This window comes from Ailuropoda melanoleuca, chromosome 16 (assembly GCF_002007445.2).
Source record: "Ailuropoda melanoleuca isolate Jingjing chromosome 16, ASM200744v2, whole genome shotgun sequence".
In the NCBI taxonomy this organism is placed as follows: Eukaryota; Metazoa; Chordata; class Mammalia; order Carnivora; family Ursidae; genus Ailuropoda; species Ailuropoda melanoleuca.
The window spans coordinates 35646078-35672777 of NC_048233.1; the positions used below are offsets into that span (position 1 = coordinate 35646078).

Consider the following 26700-nt stretch of genomic DNA (forward strand, 5'->3'; position numbering starts at 1 on the left):
GTATGGTGATTAACATAATATAATAAAATAAAATTAAAAAAAAAAAAAAGAAATGTAGCCTTGTAAGTCATTTGTTTTTAAGACTTTAGATTTCATCCTGTTAGGTAGTTACTTGCCAGAGTGTGTTCCATAGAGTACTAGTTCTATGGGATGTTGACGGACACGACATGAAAACCATGGCACCTCTGATAAGGCTAAACAAAATTTAAAGGATTTCTTTGCTCTAGGACTTCTCTGTACTTCTTAATATACTAATACTCATGGTGAATCTCAAAAGGAAACTAGCTTATGCAGTTTTACAAACTAATTTGATCACAGAACCCCCCTTTTTAAGAAGCGTATTAGAGAGCTAATGTTCTGTGGGAATGTACTCTTAAAATTGCTGCTGGGGCAATGGGGAACTCACTGCAATATAAATTGGTTTCCCACCACATGACACCACATATCTATTCCCCCACCCAATGAACATTTATTTAGTACCTTCTACATGCTAAGCCTAATAGTGCATAAAAGTACATGAGCCTTATAAATTCAGATTATGGTCATATGAATAAAAATAATATTAGATGCATACTGGGCTAATCTGAACAAAACAAAAATGAACTTGGATTCTTATTGTAAAGGATTCACATTCATCAGGTGTAGTAGTAGTTAGGGATGGAGACTCGGGAGCCAAACTGACGAGGGACAGCTAGGGTTTAAACCCTAGCTATTCCACTTAACTAGCTGTGTGAACTTGGGCATATCGCTTAAGCAGTCAGTGCTGCGTTTTTCCCCTCTGTAAAATGGGAATTGTAACAGCACCTAACTCAGAGGTTGTTCTGATGATTAGGTAAATTGAATAAGTTAGTATTTATAAAGAACTTAGGACAGTGGTTGGCGTAAGGTAAGCACAATGTGGTTTGTTAAATAAATAAAATCAACACACTAGGGTCAGAGGGAGTATTTTTCTTTCCTTTCCCAAAGTATTTTATTGCACATTTACTCTCGGAAATTTTTGTAATAAATCAGTACCTTGTTTAGAGATTGGTGAAAATGAGGTAAACACAAGACCATTTGGGCTCTTCCTTTAAGTGGGAAACTTGACTGAAATATCCATCTTTACCCTAGGTAGTGCACCATGGTCTCCCAGCTTTCAGTATTTTCTCCACACACTAGTTGGAAAAGTCCGGATACAAAAATGAAACAGGAGGATGAAGGACTGAATAAGGTTTATTGCTAGTTTCCTCTTTATACTTTTCTTATTTTTCAAATTACCCAAAATCAGTATGTATTATTTTTGTATTCAGGAAAAAAAAATGCTATTTTGAAAGGTCAGCTTTTAAACTAGTGTCAGAAATAAAGATGAATACAAAATGGCAACTTTTCTCCTTCCCAATCTAGTAGCCAGAGATAACTGGGAGATCAGGGCAGGATGAAGCATATGTTTCAAATTAGAAAAAGCTATGAATTTACCAAAGAAATTCCAAAAATCTTAATATGCTAAAAAAATCATGAACATTAACATATTATTATAAAGAAAATGATGTGATTCACATTGAAATCATAGCTGCTTGAGAATTCAGGTCACTGTTCCTTCTATACAGTATTAAAAAAATGGTGTTTTTAAAGTTACCTCAAAATTAAAATTGTAAGAAAGAGTTGAAGAACTCAAATTTCAAGGATTAAACCTGGGAAGCCTTCTTATGGACATTTCATAATAATAAAGCCTAAATATATTTTTTTCCCTCTAGACTGAATAAAAACATATTCCTCATCTGGGGATGTACTGTATGGTGATTAACATAATATAATAAAATAAAATTAAAAAAAATAAAAATAAAATAAAATAAAAAAAACCATATTCCTTATTTTAGTAAATGTTGGGTGGATCATTCAGACTGCTTAGGTCAAAAATTTTGCAGTCATTTCTCTCACGTCCCACATACAGAGGCCCACCCAATCCTCTCTGCTCCTCTTTAAAATATATCCAGATTCTGACCCCTTACCACCCACGCCCATGATCCAAGCCACCATCTGAACTGGTCTCCCTGCTACTGTTCTTCCCTTCAGTTTTTGCTCAAAACAGCATCCAAAGGAGTGATGCTATGACAGCATAAGTCAGACGGATCATCTCACCCCTAGTCAGTCATCCCCAAACCTCAGCCATTTCCCCATCATGCTTATGAAATAAAAGCTAAAGTCCTGGCCAACCCTCCAAAACCCAGTCCATGTTAGCCCTCTGATCTTACTCTTCCTCCCCTGTTCCACTTCAGTCTCTCTGGCCTTCTTCCTGCTTCTAGAACAAACCAATCAGGCCTTTGCATGGGCTGTTCTTTCCACCTGGAATGCTCTTCCTACAGACGTCCAGGTACCTTACTCCCATGCTTCCTTCACCACTATGCTCAAACGGCACTTTACCAATAAAGTTTTCCCTGATCACTTCTTTTAAAATCGCAAGGTACCCTGTGCACATAATCCTATTGGACTTCCCAGAATTTTCTCTAAATAGCATAAAATACCATCTAACATTCTATGTATTTTCCTTATTTAACTCATTGTCTCTCCTCAATAGAATGAAAGCTTCCTGAGGACAGGATTTTCCTTTGTTTTGTTCCCTAATGTATTCTCAGAGGCCAGAACAGTGCTTAGTGCACAGTAGCTGCTCAATAAATACTTGGTCTCTGTTTAATAAAGTGGAGATATTGGGTAGGCTTTTGGAAACACACTCCTGAAATCTGAAGAGAGGCCTAAGCTGAAGCTATAACTTTAGAAGTCATCAGGGATGATGTCATTTTAAAAAAAGACAGGAGAGATTTGGAAAGAAAGAAAGAAAGGAAGGAAGGAAGGAAGGAAGGAAGGAAGGAAGGAAGGAAGGAAGGAAGGAAGAGAAAAAGAGAAAAGGAAAGAAAAAAAAACTTTCAAGAAAAGCCATTTTCACAATCTTTGCTGGAAAAGCATAATGATAAAAATAATGCACTTTTTGCAAATTTCAAATTGGCAAAATTTACAAAACTGAAGGCAATTCAAAAGATATAAAACATGCAACTAATTGCAAGAGTCTGAGTCAATATTTTTTTCTTTTTTTTTCTTTTAATTTAAATTCAAGTGAGTTAACATATAGTGTAGTATTGCTTTCAGGAGTAGAATTTAGTGATTCATCACTTACACATAACATCCAGTGCTCACCCCAAGTGCCCTCCTTAATCCCCATCCCCCATTTAGCCCATCCCTCCACCCACATACCCTCCAGCAACCCTCAGTTTTTTCTCTTAACTATAGAGTCTCTTATGGTTTGCCTTTTAATTGCTCTCTAACTACATTTGCTTGATTTCATATTCAAAGTTATCTTTTCAGTAATGAAGGACATAGATGCCTTCTCATCTTTCCGTTTACCATCTGATTTTAAACAACAACCACAGAACACTAATAAGGAAACTGAACACATGCAATGTGTTCCTCAAGAATTCCTGTTCTACCCTTCCTCCTCTGTGACCATTTAATTGTACTGGTGACTGGCAGGACTTGGGGGAATTGAATGTAATCTATTTGGAAGTATGGTGATTACAATTCTCTCTCCAATAATTTGAAACTTAGTCTGAAGCTTCTTCAAAATATAAAGCAGAGCCCAAGGTCAGACAACACTTTACCGAGAATCAGCTATTAGAATGCAGAGCGGTCGCCTGAAAGACTCTGCTGTCTGCATTTTGTGGAAACAGATGTGAAAAGTGGGGAAAGTATTATAAAATCACCACCACCACTGCTTGGTAATTTGTGTTAATTGTATGTATGAAGTTGTTGGCCCATTGTACTTCTTAAATGACATCCCTCATCAATCCCTGCAATTTGTCTCAACAAGAAGCAGACACAGTTGGGCTGGAAGATGCCTAGCTGCAGAGCAATCTAAAAGCTTTTTCAAACACCTTTAATGCATATTCACAACCACCACTTTCTAAAATGCAATATTTCATCACCTACTATATTTAAATTTCTAAAATCTGCATTATATATTTCAAGTATGTTTAAATCAAAGTTTAAGTATTGGAAAAGCCTACATAATTTAACAAGTAATATGTATTAGAGGATGCTGATTCAGCAAATGATAGGCAATCAACGGGACAACCTTAACGGTATGAAAACTGCAAATAACTGCATGTTTAAAGTTATGAAGATGAAGCTGAGAAAGAAATTAAAATTTCATAAAGGAAATAGACAAGGGAAATCAAATGAGGAAAAGCAAAAGTATAAAGGCAAAAAAGTTGAAAATACGAAGCAACCTGAATAGTAGATAAAATAGAAAATCAAGTAAATGAAATGAGTTCAGGCTCTAAGCTAAAAAGAAATTGTTATTAATCAACCATCATACTAGACCCACATTTTTAAAAATGGAAATTATTTTAATGGGGTGGGGGTGGTAAGTGAAGCAAGAGAATACTAGAATACTGTGGAGAATAACATCAAATAGGTCGTCATTGTGAATTTTTCTCAGACTCCTTCCCAATAAAATCTCTAGAACCTTCTTCTCCATTACATCCTTCTAGTGCTTCTTGTTGTATCTATCATCATAACCACAAATCTACCTTCTTCACCACAACACACTGATTTTCCTGTAAGAGATTTGTATCGAGTAAAGAAGTCAAGAAAATGACAAAATTTGGGACCTTTCAGGATGACCCATTATAAATCATATTTAACACTTATTGAATACCAGCAACATAGAATCACAGACTCTCAAGGTCAGAAGAGATTTTAAAGGCCTTCTAGTCCAGCCAAGCGTCCACTCTCAAAGTCCCTCTGTGATATTCCTGCCAAGCAGCTAAACTATGCTTACTGAAACATGTTGATTGATGGAGAATCCACCATCTTCCAAAATGTCTCATTTTACCTTCAAACATCACTTCATCCTGTTATTTATTCCATTTCTATGTCCCTCAAACTAAATAGTTCACCTGGGACATTTGTTGATAAGAAAACATAAAAACATCTAAATGACTGGAACCTACCTTACAGAGATTCTCATTTTATTCAGATGACTGGGGGACCCCTGATAGTATATTTTCAAAGTTCCCCAAGTGAGGGGCACCTGTGTGGCATACAGCGACCAACTCTTGGTTTCGGCTCAGGCCCTGATCCCAGGGTCCCGAGATTGAGCCCTGCATTAGGCTCTGCGCTCAGCATGAGTCTGCTTAAGATTTTCTCTCCCTCTCCCTCAGCCTCTCCCCCCACCTAAAATCAAACAATCAATCAATCAATCTTCAAAGTTCCCCAAGCGATTCTAATATGCAAGCCAGGATTAGAAACATTGCATAAAACTAAGTTCACTCCATACCATGGTAGAGTTACTATAAGAAAATGTCAGATGACCCATCTTCCTAAAACATCTATTTATTAGTCTCGATTTGATTCCTTGATGATTACACAGTAGAATACGATAACATTATAACACGGAAAGAGTATGAGATTCTAATTCAGACAGAGCTGACCCTAAGTGACCTTCCTAAGTGAGTGACCTCAGCCAAATTGCCTAAATATTCTGAGTCTCAGTTTCCCCAACTGTAAAAAGAGGATGTAATCACTAATGGGGAGCTGAGGGAGATGATATATTCCACATGGGCATACAATGCTCTCATGTCCATCTGAGCCTTCTCTAGGTAAATGTCGGTAGAACGACCCTAGGGAGGCCCCATTCCCACTTCCTCTCCCCTTGAGTGTTCACACCAGGTGGTTTGCTTTCCCCTTGAGTGTATGTGGGACCTGTGACTTGCTTCTAACCAACAGAATACAGCAAAGATGAAAGGATTTTGCAGGTATAATTAAGGTCCCAAATCGGTTGATTTTGAGTTAATCCAAGGGAGGATTATCCTGGGTGGACCTGACTTCATCCAGTGAAAGCCCTTAAAAGAGTGACTGCACCCTCTCTGAAGTCAGAGACTCCAAGCAGCAGAGACTTCCTGTGGGCTGATAAAGTAAGACTGTCCTGTGCAGCCCCCTGCCCCCGACTCCACTCACTTCAACACCAGTCACAAGTCCAGATTGTCATTGTGCTTCTGACAGACTGGCTAAAAATGGAGGCTCCTATAACCCCTTCCTCAGGCTTAATAAATTGGTTAGAGAGGCCAATTAATTGAACAGAATTCAGAGTAACATCTTACTTACTAGACCACTAGTTTACTATAAAAGAATATAACGTAGGCACAGCCAGATAAAAGAGATGCATAGCACATGGTATGGAGGGAGGGTGTGGAGCTTCCAGGCCCTCTCTGGGCACATCACTCTCCCAGAACCTCCATATGTTCACCAACTACAAACTCTATGAAGCTCTTACCTTCCTGGTTTTAATAGAGGCTTCATTCCATAGGCATCATTGATGAACTCATTGGCCCTTGGTGATTGATTCAACCTCCAGCCCCTCTCACCTCTCCAGAAGTTGAGAAAGTTCCAATCCTTCAACCACATGGTTGGCTCCACTTGCAACCAGCCCCCATACTTATGGTGCCTTCCAAAAGTCACCTCATTAATATAACAAAAGAATTATTGTTCTCATCACTTAGGAAATTCAAAGGTTTTAGGAGGTCTGTGCCAGAAACAGGGATGAAAACCAAATATATATTATCCTTTTTAAAAGGGGAAATCTGAACACAGACAGACAGGACACACACACAGGAAAACACACCACATGAACATAAAGGTAGAAATCAGGATAATACATCTACAACCCAGGGAATACCAAAGATGGCCAGTAAGCCACCAGAAGCTATAAGAGTGACTAGAAACAGCCCTCAGAAGAAACCAGTTCTGCCAACACCTTGATTTTGGACTTCTGGGCTTCAGAATTGTGAGACAATGATTTTCTGTTGTTTAAGACTTTCAGTCTGTGGTACTTTCTTACAGCCACCCTAGCAAAGGAATATATGATTCAACGTTAAAAGTAAACCCACATTCCAGAGAAAACCAAAAAACAACAATAACAAAAACACGGAAAAGAGTGTTCATTTTTCTATAGTTACACATTCATAAGATGATGTTTATTTTCATAGATAATTGATGGTAGTACAAAAAAAAGATTCTCAATATAAAGTGTTTACATATGGATTAACCTTAGGTCAGAAACTGAAGAGCTTCTCAAAAGAAAAATATTCCACAGAGGGAAAAAAAAAAAAGAAAGAAGTTGGAGGGCATGTATTTTTAATAGAATCTAAGGGAGAATTTTCAAATATACAAATGGAACAGGACAATAAGGAGGGTTGAGAGACAAGTACATTTCCTTAATAAAATGAAATCACAAATGCTAGCATAGATTAAGAAGGTAATCATGAGATGTGAGAAGAGAATCCATTTGGACATATCTTTTAAATTTTAATTCTTTACAAAGAACTGTGAATTGTTATATTTGCATAGTTAATCATTTTTTAAGTCTTTCAGTTCCTTGAAATTTCTTACTAAAGAATTGTCAGTAAACAGATGTGGAAGAAGGTGTTTTGTATTGAATTTGAATATATTATTCACTTAATTACAACCTTCATGTAACAAAGGTTTCCTAATGTAGTCTCATCTAAAATTAATAGATATATACTTAGTGAGTCCAAATGTTTAATGAGCTACGAGGTTTATTAACATTCCCATTTTATTTATTTTTAGCTTTACTAAAGCTCATCTATTGCCCACAGGCTTGTGATGCACATATCACATAATAAAAAGGCAAAATTAAATTTAAATTCTTATGTAGCAGAATTTCCTACAAGCAAATGAATACCAACATGGCTATATTATTTCAGAACTGCCAGACTTAAAATCGAAGATTAAAGCTTTTATTTGCTTTTAATTAATCTTGTGTTTGTATAGAGAGAGAGCACAAACAAGGGCTAAAGTTACCAACAGACCTAGAAAATGATATTTTGAATAAAAATGGGTACAGTTTCTGCAGCTTGGGGTAGTTCTATTGCTCAAATAAACACCGCCCTCATCTATTGACTGATGGCAGCAATTATTAAAATGATTAATTCTTGTAAAAATATACTCTTTTAAAAAATTTTCATTTTATTTATTTGAGATAGAGAGTGAGAGTGAGAGAGAGAGCAGGAGCAGGGGGAGGGGTGGAGGGAGAAGCAGGCTTTCTGCTGAGCAAGGAGCCCAATGTGGGACTCCATCCCAGGACCCTGGGATCATGCCCTGAACTGAAGGCAGCCGCTCAACCGACTAAGGCACCCAGGCATCCCCAAAATATAAATACTCTTAAAGAGAGTAACATTTTAAGCTATTCTCAGTGAAAACATTTGAGATCCCATCCAAGTGCACATTTTTATAGCTGGTGGGTTGGGTCTGGGGAGGGAGAAGTGGAAAGCAGCACCGGAGATGGAGGCCGGAAGCACCACAACCAGCATTTGTCAATTTCCTTATTTTACTCTATCTATTCAGGATTCTATTTTTCCAAATGAATTTCTTCTCATGGAAACCATGATATGGAAGTCATAGATCCAGACACTGAATAGATGTGGTCTAATTTATATTTATGTGCAAACATTTATTGAGTATCTATTATGCACAAGATACTGAGCTAGATTTTATGGGAGATACAAATATAAAAAGACAGAGTGGCCAAGTTCTCAGAAGCTTATAATATGGAAGGGGTATAAAATAAGTGTAAATACAGACGGTATACAGCATGGTGGGTAAGAACATGGACCCAAGGTTGCACTGGTTTGAATATTGGCTCCCACTGACAAGTCATGTACCTCTCTGGGCTTCAGTTCTTCAACTGTGTAACGAGCGTGGCTTGTTAGGAAGCCAAATTGGGTTAATATATATAAAGCACTCTGAACAGTGTAAGCAATAAGTATGAGCTAAGCGTCATTTGAGGAAACTATTTAAAAAAGTGAAAATGGGAGGTCCAGGAAGGGCAAGAAGGCATTTGATGGAAAAATCAGGAATGGCTTTCTACGATAGGTAGCACACGGCAGACAATGTTAGTGACCCCTTCTCCTGCATCAGACACAAAAGAACTTCCGCCCCTTTTCCGAAAGGGATGCTGCCATGCTGCTGCAGGGCAGCCTCACTTCACATGTGGGGAGGACTGCAACTCACTCTTTTCCTTTTGTTTGCTCTTTCTCCTTGGTCACAATGAGAACAACTTGCACTAAAACTGTCATTTTATAACAAAAATATGTCAACATTTCACATAGAGTCTTCAAAAAATGTCAGTATGAATTTTTATGATGCAAGTGTCATGAATATCCTTCCACATTCATTTATTTTTAATATATGAAGAAGTAAGTTCTTGTCTGCTAGGGGAATAGAGAACATGAGATGAATTTGGTTCATATCATGGTATTTTTTTTTTAATGCCATGGATATTGCTGTGGTTAGGGCTCAACCAGATAGTCTAGAATAAATAAAAAATAATTTATCATGTGTATACAATGTACAATATAATGGCTTTTCAAATGTTTGTACATCATTGACAACATACATAAAAATAAGTCTTAAAAACTGCACTACAGTGAATTAAACCATCATGCTGTACACCTTAAACTTACACAGTGATCTAAGTCAATTATTTCTTAATAAAACCAGAAAAAAAAAACTATGCTACATAAACTCTTAAAATATTAGCTTTCCTGATTTTCTTTCAACTTAAAGAAGTAGGTACTGTGGATTGAATTGTGCCTCCCAAAAAGATACGCTGCAGTCCTAAGTCCCACCCCCATACCTGTAAATGTGACCTTACTTGGATAGGATCTTTGCAGATGTAATCAAGTTATAAGGTCATACTGGATTAGAGTGGACCCTGATCAAATGACTGGCATTGTTATAAAAAGAGGAAAATTTGAACAAAGAGAACAGACACAGAACAGAAGGTCACATAATGATGGAAGCAGAGATTGGAGAGATGTAGCTAACTGCAAGCCAAGTAGCTAACTGCAAGCCAAGGAATGCCAAGGATTGCAGGCAAACACCAGAAAGTAGGAAGAGGCAAGGAAAGGACTGTTCCCCAGAGACTTCAAAAAGAGTATGACCCTGCTAACACCTTCATTTCACACTCATAGCCTCTAGAGCTGATAAAAAGAATAAATTGCTTTAAGCCACTTGGTTTGTGGTACTTGGTAATGGCAGCCCTACAGAACTAATACAGTAAGTCAATTCGTTCATTCAGGACCCTTCACCAATCTGCTGTGTGCTGAGCACTGCACCCAGTGCTGGGGACACAGTGTGAGCGAGGGCAACAAAGTCCCAGTTCTTGGGTACATGGGTTCTCGCAAAGAAGATGAACATTAAACAGACAAAATATACTAACTCATGAAATTCGACTGCAAACATCCTACCCAAAGTACCTCTCTCAAGTCATCCTTTAACACAATAGTTTGTTAATTTTCTTTATAATCTTCATCACTGTACGAAATCATTGTGTTTGTGCTGTGATTGTTACCAGTATCCCTTCATTCCATCCTCAGCTTTTAGAAGAGTATGTGACATCGCGGACACCCAATAATTTTTGAATGAATGAATGAATGATTGAATGAATTTTAAAAAGATACAGCATAAGAGAGTATTTGTTAAGGAGATGTGACCTTTTCTAAAAGGTCAAAACAAGCGTTCCTGTGGAACTGATACTTGGGCAGAATAATAAATAGGAATTAACTGCTCACTGAGGACTAACGAGAGTTAATTTGAAGAAAAGACAGAAAAGAGTGTTTCAAGCAAAGGAAGTAGCACTTTTGAAGGCCTTGAGGCAGGAAAGACTCTAGCACGTTTAGAAACTCATAGCGCAGGGTGGCTAGGGTCCCACACATGAAAGGAAGGGTATATCAAGTTGAGTTTGATGAAGCAGGCAGTGGCCAGACCACTGAAGCCAGGATATTGACCCCAGGTCAAACATTTTGACCTTAGCCTAGTAGGCAATACTGAACTTTTTCAGGGTTTTCAGAAGGAGAGTGAATGATTGTCTTTTAAAAAATTCTCTTTGGCTCCTGGCTACATATTGGAAGCAGACAAGAGTGGACATGGAAGATGAGTTAGGGCTATTACAGCATACTAGATGAGAGATAGGGGAGCCCAGAGAAGGAAACTAGTGATGAAGGTATAGAAAGATTCAAAAGTTGCACAGTGGTTTAAAAAAAAACAAAAACAGAAGATTGTGATGGATTAGATGCAAAGTAATGAAGGATGAGGACAAGGTTTCTGGCTCACGCTGTTAGGTGAATGCTGTATCATTTTTTCTGCTGAGGAACTGGAAGAGAATCGGGTAGCACGGGGATGAGTGAGAGAGTTTCGCTGTGACCATGCTGAGCTGAGTTTCTAGTGACACACTCCATGCAGATGCTAAGTAGGCAGGGTCACAGATGAATCTGGATCTTGGCAGAGAGGCCTGGGCCAATGACATCAGTGAAAGGAAATCAGAGGCCTGGAGATGGTCCTTGGTAAAAGTATTTAGAGAGAAGAGAAAAAAGTCTTAGATTATGTCTTGAAAAACTAAAGCACTTGGATATATCCTTAATTTCTTTGCAATCTAGAGAGTTTTTTTTTTTTAATTTTCTTCAACATGACCCTTCTATTGTCTAAGTTATTTTAAAAGAATTAAGAACATACCGAACAACATCGAATCTTTTGAATTTTATTCTAAACACTGAGATCCTAAATGTCACTTAATGGGGATTATAAAACTGACTTTGCTTCAGATGTATCTACCAATGATAAACATACAGGAATTAAACCACTTGGCATTTATTATATACATTTGCCAACTCCGAGTAAGTTTTGGGTAAATATTCCTCACAAGATATCAACTTGGCTTGTAATAGTCAAACTTCCTATATAAATATCTACTTCCAAACCCAAGAAAAGTTAATGTCCCCAGATTGAATTCTCAGACTAGTTAACAAAACTAACTTTGGGTCACAGAAATGTCAAAACACATGCAGGAGGCAATAACGGACAGTTTTCTTTCCAGAAACTGCTTTGATAAAGGCAATATTAGGGTATGTTTATGGAACCAAATTTACAGTTAAATTGGAGGAAAATTGCAAATTTTAAGATGCCTTATTATTTATAAAAGCTTATTTCAAACTAACCCAGCTTTGAAGAGTCTCGCATCTTAAAATTTATTTATTCTGTTCTCTTCCATCATTCTTAACAACTAATCATAGTTATAAACACCCTTTCCTCTATTCAACTTACTATTTACATAATTATCAGTGTTGATCACACAGAATCATAAGAATTTTGGAACTATAACCCTCTTTAGAAGTTATTTCGTTCAATTTTATTTTCATAGGTGAGGAAACAAAGGCTCAAAGGCATTAACTGACTTCCCTAAAAACACATGAATATAGCAAAATATATTAGTGTACTTTTCTTTGGTACACACTAGTATACTACCATTTATATGTAACAATTCATCTTTTCATATTTGGAAGGGAAAAATTGTACCAAGCTGATACCATCTATCATTATACACAAGTTTTACCCCACTATAAGTAAGCTTTAATAGTAGACATAAATCAACTTCCCAATTATCTTTCAAAGGTTACGGACGTCCTATATTGTATAATAAAACTCTTATGAAAGAGTATCAATGAGCTTTAAGCTTTCCTCTCTCTGTTGCAGTATGAGGTCATATTTAGAATGTCCCTTTACCCCATTATAGTTATAAGTAAAATCTGCATTTCTACAATGAGTCTATCTGTACTCCTCCTCGATTCATAATATGCAGGGGAATCTTAAAAGGAAGCCACATTATCTGTAACTCCCTATCACAAAAATAGGGATTTGACTCTCACTGTTCCAGAAATCTCATTGAATAAAAAGGATTTGTAAATGCTGAATTTTCTAAAAATAGATGACAAATATATTTTTCATCTCCTCTTAGAGTTTATCCTATTGGCTTGTTGTTCCTCTAAACGACCTCTGGAAATATTACAATCTTCAGTTCATGAGCAGGGAAAGACAGTCATTCCTGCTTTAATGAAGTAATTTTAGAAATGAGTTTCAGAGACAGTAATAGGGTATCACTATGGACACAAAGGAGGGAGAGATATTCTTTGGATAAGTATGACTCAACATCCACAATCTTAGGATTTATTTATGTAACAGGAGAACTCGATATATATTTAAGACTTCCTCATGTTCTCATTGCAAATTCAATAAAATCCAAACGCCTGGGTCCCAGAAGACCCACCACCATCTTGGCACTGCCCAACTCCACCCTCATCTCAGGCCACTTCCTCGCTTACCACCGGCCCACGGTGTGTCCCTTGAAAGTGACAACTTACATTTGACTTAGAGACCTCTCCTTTAGTTTTTTCTAATGCCTGGAATATTCTTACTTTGATCGTCACATAGCAGTGTGGCCTGCCCTGACCATCCTGCCTATACACACGGTATATGTTACCTCAGGTCTCTCCTATTACCTGGGTGAGCATTTGTTACTATCTCAAATCATTGCTATTTTACAAGTTTATTATCCGTCTTTCTCCCCTAGATTGTAAACTACATGAGGAAAGGGACTTTAATCCTAATTCACCACTTAGTTCCCAGGCACATACATCAGTATCGAGCACATACCTGATGCCCAGTTAATAGGTATTAAATGAATGTAAAATTGATGTTGCTCCGATACTTTATATACTTTTTATGCACTCAACTACATTTATTGTCCACTCTGTGTGAGATAGCCTGTTAGGCATTACCTAATAGGAAAATTTAAAAATAGAATTCTTCAAATTTCTCAGATCTGGAGGAAACTCAAAACCTAAAGTTATAAAACTTGAGTATTGAACTTGAATGTGGAGATTATCTAGTGCGGCTTCTTGGTCCTGCAAGGGAAGGAAGGGACAGAGATAATAGCGTCTTGCCCAAAATAACACATTTTGACTGTGTTTCTAGAAAAGTTGCTAAGTCAGATCCTTAATGGAATATTTATAGTACTGAAGTTTGCTTCCCAGCAATGAAGTCAAATTTACTACTATAATTATAAACATCATTACTATGATTACTACTACCCCCACTGGACCCCTCTGTGGATGTGACATAGCACTTTGTATCCTAAATATGGGAATGACTGTCTCCAAAACACATGCCAAATCCTTTAAATACCAAACAATTAGATCCATTCAGTCACTCGAATACATAAATTCGATCAAGTCTTTATCAACTGACAAGACTATTCACCTGCTCAAACAAGCTGACAACAAGCACTGCAGCCCAAAAGGGTTGAATCATCAGCACCAAAAAGATATCATCACATACCGAGGCCCACGCACTGAATTGATTCTTTAGTGCGGTGTGTAAGTGAAGGCTTGCATTACCTCACATAGAGCCTGTAACAGAGGGGTCAGTAAATAATGAATTGAGTATGTTACAAATACTAAATAACTGTCAAATGAGGCCCGGACACATGGATGAATGACTGACTGAAGGAGAGAATGATTCCGGTCAGGAAACCTTCTATCAGCAGGTGCATGCTGCTTCGCTCTGGGTTTCTCGTTGTGCTTCCCACAGGGCTAAATACAGCTCAGCTGAGAAATGGCATCAGTCAGGGAATCAGAGAATCTTTAGGGTTAGGGGTAACTTAGAATAAGCCTTAAGAATTTGATTTCTCTCTGAGGACTTCACTTTACCAAACTTATCTCACCCTGATGTGGAAAATCTCTCCTAAAAAATGACACCAAAAGCCCTTCAGGGGCTCCTGGGTGGCTCAGTGGGTTAAGCGTCTGCCTTCGGCTCAGGGGCTCAGGTCATGATCCCAGGGTCCTGGGATTGAGCCCCTCCTTGGGCTCCCTGCTCAGAGGGGAGTCTGCTTCTTCCTCTCCCTTGGCCCCTCCCCCTGCTCATGCTCGCTCGCTTTCTCTCTCAAATAAACAAACAAAATAATAAAAGCCCTTCAGTTGCAATTTTAGCTTATCAAATATAATAAAAACCTCATTTCTTTTAAGATAAAACAATATTTTAGTATAGAAACACTTCATCTTTTGACTAAGTCTGTTGGAAAGTAAGAAATCTGGTAGGTTTTAAGTATATCTAAAATGAATCCAGTCAGGATCGTCCCAGTGGAGCCCAGGTTAGCTTGTACCTTGCACACTGACAAAGTGAGGAGGCACAGGAGAGTTACAGGCGAGAGGAAGGAGGAAGGGGAGCTTCCTTTCACCTGGCAGACCTCTTATCACGACCCTCTAGAAGTCTGGAAGCCTCCCTGACATGCTCTGCTTGCTGCCTGTATCATGGTAACTCAACAAATCCCTTTTGCAAAAGCCCTCATTTTGTGTGTCCTAAATAGCACAGTCAGAAATCCTGAGGGGCACCCTTCCCTGCTTGTGCTCTCTCTCTCAAATAAATAAATAAAATCTTAAAAAAAAAAAAAAAAGAAACAAAGAAAGAAAGAAAAGAAAAAGAAATCCTGAGAGGCGCCTGGGTGGATGGGTAGTTTAGGCATCCAACTCTTTTTTTTTTTTTTTAAGATTTTATTTATTTATTTGACAGAGAGAGAGACAGCCAGCGAGAGAGGGAAACATAAGCAGGGGGAGTGGGAGAGGAAGAAGCAGGCTCACAGCGGAGGAGCCTGATGTGGGGCTCGATCCCATAACGCCAGGATCACGCCCTGAGCCGAAGGCAGACGCTTAACTGCTATGCCACCCAGGCGCCCCTAGGCATCTAACTCTTGATTTCGGCTCAGGTCATGATCTCGGAGTTGTGAGATCTAGCCCCAAGTTGAGCTCTGCACTGGGCTTGGAGCCTGCTTGGAATTTTCTCTCTCCCTTTCCCCTCCCCCCCCAAATTTTTTTAAAAAAATTAAAAAAAAGACAGAAAAGAAATTCTGAACTATTCCTTATACATTAAGAATATTTCATATTAAATTTGTAGCCTTCACCAAAAGCTACGTGATATGGCAGTTGCATACACAATATGTTAATGGTTAAAAGTTACATACACAGTGTAAGTTATTAAAATGGTTAACAGGCTCTGGAGTCACAGAAACTTGCACTCACATCCTAGCCACGCTTGCCAATTGCCTGACCCTTGGAATGTTATCTAATATCTCTAAGCCTCAGTCTCTTCATCTGTGAAAGCACAACAGTAGTATCTGTTCCACACTATTACTGTGTGAATTACATAAATGCTTGATATGCCTGACACATAGTGGACCTTCAAGAAAAGTGATGAGCAATAGTAGTAATGAGAGTATAAATGGCTTAAATACTTTAAGCACCAACTAAAGCACGGACATATCTAATACGTATTCAGCAATTTTAAACTTAACCCTGCCTTTCCCATCTATTCACCAATACACGATCCAAATAGGAGTAATGGGATAAAAGTGAACCACAACCTCTCTTGCCTTCTGTAAGAGTTTTCTAGTTAGCACATTAACTAATTTATTCGTTACAAATGTGCAAGCTGTAAACACAAACCGTTGCCTCAGATATCGATAACTTAAGTGATTTTTTATAAATGTAAATGCATTACAAACTCATTGTAATTAGACATAATTAAGGATTGCACACCATAATTTATTTCTCTTCATGTTGGACTTTTTATTTAATGAATTTATGATTCTAACAAGGAGACTATGTTAGAGCACTAATTAAAATCTGTAATATTTTGGTTCAGTATGTAATTTTCATTAAAGAGACCCAGTATGGTCAATAAGAATCTCAAAAATAATTCATTTCCCAAATATTTTAAATCTAAGTCTTCTGAACATATTATTTTTAGCAATAATCTTTTTTTTTTTTTTTACTTTTCAGAGTTAGTGGATCATTAGAAAGTAATACTGAAATTTTTTCCTGGATAAATCTGATTGAAACTGTGTTTTGCACATAAAAGGGGCTCAGAATCATTATTATAAACTGATTCAACTGAAAATTTACTTGCAAATTTTGGCAAGTCTTAACTTCAAAACAAAACTAAAAAATATTTACAACAAACTGAAAGATGTGATTAAACACCAAAATATTTAGTTAAAAACAAAATCAGTCTACATCTAAGATGTTTTTCCACATGAGGATAAACAATAACAAAATACCCAGTTAATTAAACAACTCACTCATTTCAAACACCCAAACTACAAGTAGTACTAAAGAATATTAAAATTTTACTCATAATGCTTTAAAAATAGTTCATAATTCATATTTGAGCTAGACTGTGTTTAATGATTTTTCTTCTTGATTAACAACTGTTTAAAGAAAATTAATGCAAAAAAATGTCTATTTTATCTCATCGCTGGTAATTATTCATTGTGTACTAATTCCTGTTATCGGCTATTCCATGGCTATTCCTATGGACCTCTCTAAAATCAGATAGCAATCTGGCTGGTCAAGTGACAATCTTACATTCTTTCTTATATATCACTTTTATATGTAAAGAAATGGGGGAGGAGACTTTAAAAGAGCGTTGGACTCCAAATAATTGGAAGAACTACAGCGCCATCTTGTGGAAGAATGTCTAATTCGTGAATTGCTTTGATTCTATTATAGAAGAAATGTGATTGAATTCTTGGCCACCAACTCTAATTTCTTCTAATGATATATTATTTTAAAACCTTTAGTCTGGAATGCCTATCAAACAGCAAAGGATGCTATTATCTGAGGGACTAACATATATAATACAGAAACCAGATGAACTATGTCTATTTTATGGATAAAGAAAATACAAAGTTAATATCTTTATTAGAGGTCATCCTAATAAGGAAGAACCCGGTAAAGAGAGTGAGGGATGGGATATGAATAAAGCTGGAGGTTTTGGTTATTCCATCCTTCTTTTCAAATTGAAAGGAATAAGGAAACCCTTAACATGACTGCCATGCCTTTTCTGAAAAACTTATTAAAGAAGGCTTTCCTTTAACTCCATAATCATAATGCAAAAAAGTCAAGGAGGTGGGAAGGCAAATGAGGTTGGTTGGGTGAAGTCAGAGAAGCACAAACATCTTTCCTTCTTCTTCATTCAATTTATCAAAAGTTACTGAGAGCCTACAGTGTGCCAAGCACTTGCTTAGCACAGGGAGTAGAAAGATGAATAATAACATAGTCCCTCCCTAAAGACACTTAATGACTAGTGAAGAACACAGATCATTTCAAGGTGGAGGAAATGGTCAAGAAGTCCAGTCTGGGAGGTCATTCTATCTGCAGAACATTGAACAGAACTTTGAGGGGTAGAACAGCCCAAATCAGTGTGTAGAACCGAATAGTGAACCCTGTGTGAATCCTATACTCCCACATACTTTTCAAAGTACTTTTCAGACTACTGTGTTTCCCATAAAAATGAAAAAAAAAAGCATAGCGTACACAGAACTTCTCTTTTGTAGAATTAAACAACCTCTCCTTCTTCTGTGCTCCTTTAACAATCTGCTCATAACGTAATATGGAACTTCACACCTCACCCCTGTCCACTCTCAATTCTTAACTCCCACTCACTATCCCTCCCCCGCCTGGACTTCATTTTTTATCTAAAATATTAACACCTGATTACAGAAGAGTTAGCAGCGGCCCAGAAGGAGAATTTGTTACAAATCATTAGCAAAGAGCATTTGGGAACCCAATTCCTGTCTTACTAGACTAACTTTTATTTCTCTTTCATTTGGACACATTTTAGGCACTCACCTCAAGCTATTTGCATCACTGTGCTCGACAGCAAAAAGAAACATACATCAGTAACTTGTAACCAACTGGACATAAAGATCTCTAAAGAACCACTGTGAAACAAGAAATTTAACACGTCCTACACTTGTGCTGTATCTGGGTGTGAAAATAGGCAAGGCTAACGGTATGGTTGTACCGCACGAATGCGCATCAACTACCTAATTCTCAGAAACCCTATTTTTTTTTAAAGATTTTATTTATTTATTTGACAGAGGCAGCCAGGGAGAGAAGGAACACAAGCAGGGGGAGTGGGAGAGATAGAAGCAGGCTCCCAGTGGAAGAGCCTGATGCAGGGCTGGATCCCAGAACACTGGGATCACGCCCTGAGCCCAAGGCGGACGGCAGACGCTTAAGGACTGCGCCACCCAGGTGCCTCAGAAACCCTATTTTTAAGCAAGAGCCCACAGTTTTATAAGCTAATTTGCAAAGAAGAAATGCTTCAGTAGTCATTAAATGAGAGGGAAAATCTTGATTTGAAATCACAATTCTTTTAGCTCTCTACAGGGTCAAGGATGTAAGCATCGCATTTTAAATGCGATACTGCAAATCTGTCTCATTTAAAATGTCGTCCAGACTTGTACTCTTACAATACAAAGTGCTAAGCACAAAGCTCATATTACAATCTCTATCTTAACTCCGACTTTTGATTTAACAAGATAGTTATACAAAAGGTCCAGGCATAGTAGCTGGTACTTAAAGGTTTCCTTCCCCTTTGCCTTTGGAAGTAAGAGGACTGGGGGCATGACTCTCATGTCCTTAGAAAAATGATAAAATCTCTCTGAATCCCAGTTTCTGTCTGTGAAGGATAGTAACACCACCTCAACCAGTCATTGGAAGGGAAAAAATACAACCTGTAAATAGCTAATTGTAAGTAGTTGCCCAGTAGAAAGCAGCTATTATTGTTAGCACTGTTTTGTTTTTTTTTGAGTGGATTGGCATAAACTACATACTCAAACTTCTAACCTTTATAGTACTCACCTTTACAGATCTAAGTAGACAAACCATGCTTGAATCTTGTTGATACTATACAGAAAACCTCAGAAGTGGCTAAGCACCTTTATTATTACAAATTTTTTAAATGCGAGTTTTTCCAGTGTCAGCCTTGGGGTTTTAATAAAAAACTCACATTATCCTTCTATATTCTGGTTTGTTCTTCATTAAAAATCAGTTTCTAAGGAGAAAATCCAATTGTGCCAATACAAAATCCTAGGAGTAGTTGACTGAAAAATCTGAGATCTTGTTGAAAAAGACAAGAATGGATCCTTTAGTAGCCCTGAGGTAACAAAGCTGAAAATGCCAAGGAAAGTTGTATTTTTGTGGTTGTTATTTTATTACCCTTTCCAGCAATTTTCCACTTGAATGCCCTTTAAACTTGTAATTTAGGCACACTTTATTCTTTATTGTATATCAATCTGGGGGGCAAATAACTTCATCAACTTAATCGAAGACCGGGAACCACCAAGAATTCTGGTTAGAGTTCTAGTATTGATTTAGCTCTTAATTTTCCATTAATTAAATTAGGACAATAACCAGACTGCTTTCAGGACTGTCTTGGCAAGAACCCTTCTGCTCCATCTTTGATTCTCCCCTCCCCTTTCCACTGCCCGTGTTCAGAAAATATTGTGGAACTGAATTTATCACAGTAAAATTGCTTCTACTAAACAATCTCATATTAAGTAAAATTCAGCTTAAAATCATTATAATGGCTTTCCTCTTTCCTACAATCTATGCTTATTCCCTTCTCAGCAGAGTTCTCATTGCCCCATATGAAACCCATGAAATCAATTTCTCCTGGTTTTGGTCACTCCACTCACTTCAGCAAGTCCAAAAGAGCTTAAGACTGAGCTCTGGAGCACTCCTTTATTTTCAAAAACATTTAAAGGTGCAAAGGAATCTAGCCAAGGAGACTGAGAAGAAAGACAGATGATAACTCAAAATAGTATGGTGTCCTGAAGCCAAGTGAAAAAAACTTTCAAGAGACAGAAGTGATCAATTATGTTAAACACTGGTGATGAGCAAAGGAAGATGAGGACAGATTACGGACCATCATACTTGACAGATGGGGTTGCTGTTGGCTCATACATGTGTGGTTTTGGTGAAATAAAGCTTGATTCAAATTGTCATTAAGATAGGAGCTGAGACCATAGAGACACTGAGTTTGCTATACAGGATAGTAAATAAGTTGGTAGCTACCACGGACATAGAAGGAAGGGAAATTTCTTTTCTCCTTTCATTTAAGATTGTTAATTAATATTATAGCACTGATGGTGAAAAGAAAGGAGACATGTAATGATGCAAGACAAAAGAGAAAATTATGGGGCACCTGGGTGGCTCAGTTAAGTGTCTGCCTTCAGCCCAGGTCATGATCCCGGGGTCCTGGGATCAAGCCCCCACGTGGCTGAGTGGTCCGACTACCCTCCCCGTTCAGCAGGGAACCGGCTCCTCCCTCTCCCTCTGCCCTTCCCCAGACTGATGCTTACTCTCTCTCTTGTGCTCTCAGGCTCTCTCTCTCAATAAATAAAATCTTAAAAGAGAGAGAGAGAGACAGAATTATGGCAGTACACTTCTTAAGAAAGTGAAAAGAACTGGAGACCAGTACACAAATAAAGGGTTGTCCCAAAATGAGGAAAGAGGCACTTTCATTGTAGCAGAAGGCTACCGATCTGGGCAGGGTGTTTGGTGGAAAAATAACGTTATCTTCTGATTGTATTCTCAGTGAAATAAGAAGCAAAATCATCCACTAGGAGCAAGGAGCAGAGAAGAGGAGTTGGAAATTTGAGAAGAAAGTAGAGGGGGTGAAAGAGTAATCCCTGAGAGAGAGAAAATGAATCAATAAGGAAATGGGAACTGCGGTCGACTGAATGGCAAAGACTGCCCAAAGGGCCACTTGACACAAACAGTCATGAAATTTAAAAGAGATCAATTAGAGTAGTTAGATGTTTCTCTCTGGCAATCAACTACAAGCCTGGGAAACACTTACTGACTGTTTACTATGTGCCAAGCACTGTTCGAAGCATTTTACTTTTATTAATACCTTTGAGCCCACAACAACCCCATGAGATAGGTACAGATGAGGAAATGGAGGCCCAGAGCCGTTAGGAAACTTACCCAAGGTCACATAGCTAGTAAACGCTACCCCTACCACACAGTGTAGGTCCAGAGTTCACACAATTAACCACTAAACTATACCACCTTTTTGCAAATAGTTGGGACTAACCAGTGTTGGTTTTCTGCCACTTGCATAAGGCAGAGGGGAGGCAAGGGACCTGAGGGTGTTTGCAAGTAATTAGGCAATGGAACCAATCTGGACGAGGAGGAAATGAGAACAGCAAGTAGAGCAGTGGACATTAAAAATGACACCATCAGGGGAGCCTGCCTTTCTCAGTCAGTAGAGCATGGGACTGCTGATCTTGGGGTCGTGAGTTCGAGTTCCACGTTGGGAGTAGAGCTTGCTTGAAAAATAAATAAATAATAAAAAATTAAATAAATAAAAATGGTGTCACCAATGGATTGGAAGTCCTGGTGTGATTGAAGAATTACCATGGAGGCAGTGAGCTGAATGGGATGTTAGAAATTGACATTTTGAGGGTGGTATTCATAAGGACAAAATCTAAGGTTTGACCAGAAGACTGGGAAGCTAAAGTCAGAAGGAAGGATGAGGAAAAACTGTAAGAGAAAAAGTCAAGGAACTAAAAAAAATCAGGGACTGGATGGCGTTTGCACATGAATCAGGGGTGGTGATGGAAAGGAGTGTGAGCTGGGTGCTACAGTCTTCCCCAACTGAGAAAGACTGACTGGGAGAATGGGCGATTGTTGAATGATGAGAGGATGCATAGAGCCAGACAGCCTTGCTCCTAATTGGGGTTACCAACTCATCCCAGTTTGCCCAGAACTCTCCCAGTTTTAGTACTGGAAATCCTACATCCTGGTCCTCCTCGAGCTGGGGATTCTGAGAGGGGAGGAAGGATGAGGTATTTTGTGGAGGAAGCAATAAAAAAGATAAGAGCTGCTCTGTCTCCAGGTCCTGTGTGATGTGGCTGTTAGGGATTTTAAATCCTACAACTGCCATGTGGTGGTTACTACGGCTATACTCAGCAGCTCGTCTCAGAATGTGAGATGTGAGCTTTGTTCAAATGATCTGCTTTTTTTGAGACAAAGGTTTCAAACACATTTTCCTCCCATTTTGTCTGACTTGTTCCCTTAAGGATAGCGATGTTTCCAGTTTCATTAAACCTAATATGCTCTAAAAGCTATAGCTAATTGTCTATGATCAATAAGTGTTGTAAGTGCCGGAATGGGCTCAAGGGGGGAATACTGCTCAGTTGAGAAAGTCATAGCCCACAAAAGAGGCTGAGCACTCAGGGAAGGGTTAGTAAGGCACCGTCAGCCTACTTCCATGTGTCTGCAGTGAGCCACAGCTCCGCCAGGGAAGCATCTGCGTGCCCCACTCCGCTGTTTCAAAGGCTTCTGGGCTAAGGTTCAGAGAACCATACTATCTCACAGATAGAAAACACGTTAAAGATACTTCAGAAGTTATTAGAGTCATGGCAACCATCTTTTTGACTGAACCCTTGCATGAATTCTCCACTCAGATTGTGCACTAAATGTAGTTTCTGTGTATTTCCAGTTTTATGTGACAGCAAATGCTCTATGATATTTTCTGATTTGTTTGAGGACCACTCATGGACAAAATGTATGGCATATTAAGTGATTTCAAAATAGCATCTGCACAGAAGAAGGCTGAAAGAATACACTAAATGTTAACTAAACAATAATCCAAAAGCTGCAATGAGACCACCAGGCTGGTGTAAGCTGCCTTCCAGATCTTTCCTACCTTTTAACCATACAAACTCTTCTCTCTCCTTGCTCTTGTCGCCAAATTTCTCAAAAGCAAATTCTATATTTCTTCAACCCTAATTCACTCCTTGGCTTGCAATCTGACTTTGGCTCATATCCTCTTAGAAGGTCACCAGTGATTATACTGGTAGTCATTTCTGAGAAAATCCCAGTTTCCTATACTTGTACTATTTTGAACAAACACAAATAGACTGTGTAAATATGAGCTGATGGTTATACACTTGTTAGTCTCACGCAAAATGATAAATCAGAAAAAAAAATCCTTGAATATACCATTATCCTAAGTTGAGGTTTAAATGTCTCTCTTCAATTCCGGACCCAACTCTCCTTGAAATTTCAGCAGCACTTAAAATCATTTGCTGTCTTTTTCCTAAAATTATCTCACCCCTGTCCTATTTTTAAAATATCTCTTCTCTTATTCACCTATTTTCTTCCTTCTACCTTCAAAATTAGTGCATTACATTCTTTATAATTCTAGAACTTTTAGCAACATGTAACTTTAACTTTTTAAATTCTTTAAAATTCTTTTAAAATTCTCTTTCCCAGAATATTTTTTTCTGAATGTTCCTTCCTCAGTTTTCTTAACTGCTTCTTTTCTTCCTCCAAAGACAGGTAATCCCCAAGAACCTATATATGGACTTCTCCCTGCTTTCTACAAGGTTGATTTTCATTAGCCGTGTTGTCTATTATTGTGATTTCAACTGCTATTTCTAAACAGAATGTAGCCCAAACCAAACGTTTTGAGAATTCTTTCCTGCAGTTCCAGCTTATTGCTGAACATCTCCACCTGGGTCTCCCACAGTTACCTCACCTTCTATCCCAAATCCCATTCATCTCCCTAACCAAAACCAATTCTTCTGATTTCCCTAACTCTGTGAAAGAAGCCACCAACCTCATGGTCACCCAAACTTAAAATCTCTATTCTAACCCATTCTAGTCAGTTAAAAATTTTAACTTATTCTCCCTCACTCTAGGTCTGATAATTAATAATTCTTATTCACCTCTATGATCATAAAACATTCTTCAGTCCCTCTCTGCCTCAGTTTCTCCACCTTCCAGTCCATCTAGAGTATTATTTTCAAACTGATCTTCTGAAACCCGGTGTGAGAACCTCCTTTATTCAGAAAACATTTCAGAGACTCCAACCATATGGCTAAAGAAAGTCAAACCTCCTAACCTGGCCCCCAAGACCCTTCCAGGCTGTGTCTATGTCTCTGATGATACTTATCTTACAACAGAGTCACACCTCTTAGATTCTAAAATCAGAAACAAGAAAATCATGAATAATCGAAATTACCCTGGAAAAGGCCTTCGACAGGCGCTCCACTGGAGACCACGAGCTGGTTCAGCACAGCTGCTTTGTCCTCCAGCTTTGCAGCAGATCCCTGTTTCTTTGGTTGAGCACCAGATGAAGTAGTTGGCTTGCTTTTAGGGTCCATTTTATATGAAAAATGCATATATGCATATCTTTAAAAATTAGAATCACACTCAGCTCAGTGATATGCTTGCACTTGAGAGGCACCCAGAACAGAGACAAACTGAGGGCACCACGGATTCCCATGCTTCCTGTCATGCTCCCTCCAGGCAATCACTGAGAGGAAAGATGCGCAGCACTGCCTGCACTATCTAAATTGTAATTTTTCTCTCTTTGATTTCTAGGATTGTTAGCTTGTTTTGCTAAGGTGATGGAATTCCACTTTTATGTCCTTTTAAAGAAGTTATTTAGATACATGCCTTTACTTCCTCCCCCTGCGATATTTGAAGATAGGAATCATGTCATATTCCTGTTTGCATCTTTACCGCACTTAACAGCGTACTGCGTCACCCTGCAAATTTTTCCCAGCAAATCAAATTTGCTTTGATTTGTTATAAGAGTTAAGTGAATAACAGGGTAGTTTTTAACAGAATATGCCTAATGATAATGTCATTTCCTATTTTATTAAGAGCCCATATCTTTTTCCATGAAGACATATTGACAAAATCTTTTCTATTGCAATTACTTAAAAGCAGCAGCAATTTTTTTCTAAATAAACTAGTCTATTTTACACACAATAATAAAACAGTATCAGTGAACTCCAGCGGAGGGAGTGAAATAGATTGATATATGCTTGCTATCTATATCTGACAACCCAAATACACATATTAAACTATATGTAATTTAAATACATATTCATATATTTAGATTCCAAAATAATAACCTAGAGTTGTTATTTTAAATAACAAGGAAATAACTACTATGTCATCATGATTACATTAAAATCATGAAAAAAAAAAACATAGCATCCCTGCATTAGACTATGTAGTTCGCCAATGTTATTTAAATATATTCTATGAATATAACTACAAACCTTCTAGAAAATCATAATTACACTACCCCCATGTAACCTGAGATTACTACTAGAGCTATTCAAATATTTACCTTGGGGAAGTATAAGATATCCAGAGCTGCTTCTGGGAATCAATCTAAATAAACCACCCTGTGCATTTGGGGGGACATACAAAAATAAATTTTGGACTCGCCGCCACATCCTCTAGATACCTGTATTTGATTCTTCCTGAAATTTAGTGATAGAATCTACCCTGTAGCATCCGAGAGTGCACACTTGGCAGGTTTGAGAAGTCATCTTGAGTTGGGGCAGAGCTACTGGCCATGCCCCCAGAAGCACTAAAGGGAAGCTACGAGGGTGACTCTAAGTGTGTCACACAGCCTTGCTTCCCTGGGCAACAGCTGCGGGACTTTGACAAAGTTCCCGGGAACATTGATCCCCGAGCCAAGGCTGGAGCTTCCTTTGACCGCTAGAGGGCTCCCGGGGATCGTTACTGCAGGCCGCCCTCTAGGGGCGGTGGAAGGAAACAGCCTGGCTGTGTGATGAAGTTTACATGCCAAACACCTACCAGGACTGAATCTTGAGGCTAAAAGAGACATCCAGGTGCACCTGGGTGGCTCAGTCAGTTAAGCGGCTGCCTTCGACTCAGGTCATGATTCCGGGGTCCTGGGATCGCTCGAGCCCCGCATCAGGCTCCCTGCTCAGCGGGAAGCTTCTCCCTCTCCCTGCTGCGACCCCTGCTTGTGCTCTTTCTCTCCCATCAAATAAACAAATAAATAAAACCTTAAAAAAAAACAATAAAAATAAAATAGAGACATCCAATGAATTTGGGGGTAGGCCTTGGGTATTTGGAGCTGGATAAAGGTGCTTCAGGGTCACTGACGCCAGCAATGCTTAGTAGAGAAAGACCT

The 26700-nt window shown here is 38.4% G+C and overlaps 1 protein-coding gene across 3 annotated transcripts in view; it reads right to left on the reverse strand.

Moving 5' to 3' along the window:
• NELL2 (neural EGFL like 2) overlaps positions 1-26020 on the reverse strand; it is a 391543-nt gene extending 365523 nt beyond the window's left edge. Inside the window, exons 1-2 of one of the 3 annotated variants that reach the window (XM_034645487.1) lie at positions 25882-26004; positions 24760-24887 (exon numbers count right to left, since the gene is read on the reverse strand). The gene's annotated coding sequence lies outside the window, so the exon portion shown is untranslated. Of the gene's footprint in view, positions 1-24759; positions 24888-25881 lie in introns of all 3 variants that reach the window. The other 2 variants (XM_034645489.1, XM_034645490.1) reach the window with 2 other exon arrangements.
• Positions 26021-26700: the final 680 nt, after the last annotated feature.